The sequence below is a fragment of the Salmo salar genome, chromosome 01 (assembly GCF_965601325.2).
Source record: "Salmo salar chromosome 01, fSalSal1, whole genome shotgun sequence".
NCBI classification, from domain to species: domain Eukaryota; kingdom Metazoa; phylum Chordata; class Actinopteri; order Salmoniformes; family Salmonidae; genus Salmo; species Salmo salar.
The window spans coordinates 113,215,541-113,217,931 of NC_138291.1; the positions used below are offsets into that span (position 1 = coordinate 113,215,541).

Genomic DNA, 2,391 nt, shown 5'->3' on the forward strand with positions numbered 1-2,391 from the left:
TGTCAATCCGACGTCTGCATTGGGCGTGCAGCATTTATGGTGATATGGCCTCTGCAGAAGTCAGGGCATTTATACTTCTTGCGCTTCGCTTTGCAGAGCTGTTGTCAAGGAAGTGTATTTGTATTTATTCATGCTCGCACACAGAAATATATTGCTAGAGTCCAACAAAATGGAATATAACATTGCGGATAAAGTTCAGAATGTCAACAAAAATAGAGATTTGGTAAAAATAATAAAAATTAACCACCTCCTAAGGTTAAAATGAACATTATACAAGGTAACACACCTAAAGTGAAACTTTAAATCCATGTCTTCAGATGCATGATGTCCTGGGCCTGTATGTATGAAGTACTAGTTCCTAGTAGTAGGAGTAGTAGAAGTGATGATCTAGGATCAGGCCCTCCTTTTCCATAATACTCTCATTCATTATGATCTAAAAGGCAACGCTGATCCTAGATCAGCGTCTCGACTCAGATGCTATACATGGAATACCAAAGGACTCGATATAGCTACATTATCTCAGAATGATAAGAATAAATTCACATTTTAGTCATTTAGCAGACACTCTTATCCAGAGTGATTTACAGTAGTGAATGCAGACATTTCATGTATTTTTGTTTCTTCTTCCTACTGGCCCCCCGTGGGAATCGAACCCACAACCCTGGCGTCACAAACACCATGCTCTACCAACTGAGCCACAGGGAAGACGAAGAATACAACCGAAGGTGTCTCAATGCCGCTGCAGCTTAAGGGCACAGCATGAGTATGACTATACATTATTATAAAATCAAAGACAAACAGGTTGACACTGAGAGTGAGACCAGCTCCTACAGTCTCTACAGCTATAGTAACTAAACTCTCTATTCACATAACAAGCTGTTGGTTTACTGCTGAGACCAGCTCCTACAGTCTCTACAGCTATAGTAACTACACACTCTATTCACATAACAAGCTGTTGGTTTACTGCTGAGACCAGCTCCTACAGTCTCTACAGCTATAGTAACTAAACTCTCTATTCACATAACAAGCTGTTGGTTTACTGCTGAGACTAGCTCCTACAGTCTCTACAGCTATAGTAACTAAACTCTCTATTCACATAACAAGCTGTTGGTTTACTGCTGAGACCAGCTCCTACAGTCTCTACAGCTATAGTAACTAGACTCTCTATTCACATAACAAGCTGTTGGTTTACTGCTGAGACCAGCTCCTACAGTCTCTACAGCTATAGTAACTACACTCTCTATTCACATAACAAGCTGTTGGTTTACTGCTGAGACCAGCTCCTACAGTCTCTACAGCTATAGTAACTAGACTCTCTATTCACATAACAAGCTGTTGGTTTACTGCAGAGACCAGCTCCTACAGTCTCTACAGCTATAGTAACTAAACTCTCTATTCACATAACAAGCTGTTGCTTTACTGCTGAGACCAGCTCCTACAGTCTCTACAGCTATAGTAACTACACTCTCTATTCACATAACAAGCTGTTGGTTTACTGCAGAGACCAGCTCCTACAGTCTCTACAGCTATAGTAACTAAACTCTCTATTCACATAACAAGCTGTTGGTTTACTGCTGAGACCAGCTCCTACAGTCTCTACAGCTATAGTAACTAAACTCTCTATTCACATAACAAGCTGTTGGTTTACTGCTGAGACCAGCTCCTACAGTCTCTACAGCTATAGTAACTAAACTCTCTATTCACATAACAAGCTGTTGGTTTACTGCTGAGACTAGCTCCTACAGTCTCTACAGCTATAGTAACTAAACTCTCTATTCACATAACAAGCTGTTGGTTTACTGCTGAGACCAGCTCCTACAGTCTCTACAGCTATAGTAACTAGACTCTCTATTCACATAACAAGCTGTTGGTTTTTCTGCAGAGACCAGCTCCTACAGTCTCTACAGCTATAGTAACTAGACTCTCTATTCACATAACAAGCTGTTGGTTTACTGCAGAGACCAGCTTCTACAGTCTCTACAGCTATAGTTACTAGACTCTCTATTCACATACCAAGCTGTTGGTTTGTGAACCTGAACAGCCCTATGTGATCTGAAATACTGTCTGGCTCCGTTTTTATTGCTATGGAAGCTGAGATGGAGAGAAGTCAAGTGCCATCAAGGAGAGTTACTGTGGGTCTGTGAGTCAGGTCCCCTAGACGGACGTGTGTGTGTGTGTGTGTGTGTGTGTGTGTGTGTGTGTGTGTGTGTGTGTGTGTGTGTGTGTGTGTGTGTGTGTGTGTGTGTGTGTGTGTGTGTATGTATGTGTGTATGTGTGTGTGTGTGTGTGTGTGTGTGTGTGTGTGTGTGTGTGTGTGTGTGTGTGTGTGTGTGTGTGTGTGTGTGTGTGTGACAGAGTCCAATGTGTGTTCAACCTTCACAGTCACACCAG

The 2,391-nt window shown here is 41.9% G+C and overlaps 1 non-coding gene across 1 annotated transcript; it reads right to left on the reverse strand.

Annotated features, from left to right (window-relative positions):
- Positions 1 to 632: 632 nt before the first annotated feature.
- trnat-ugu (transfer RNA threonine (anticodon UGU)) lies at positions 633 to 708 on the reverse strand. The gene has a single exon. It is a non-coding gene; the product is annotated as a tRNA-Thr (tRNA).
- Positions 709 to 2,391: the final 1,683 nt, after the last annotated feature.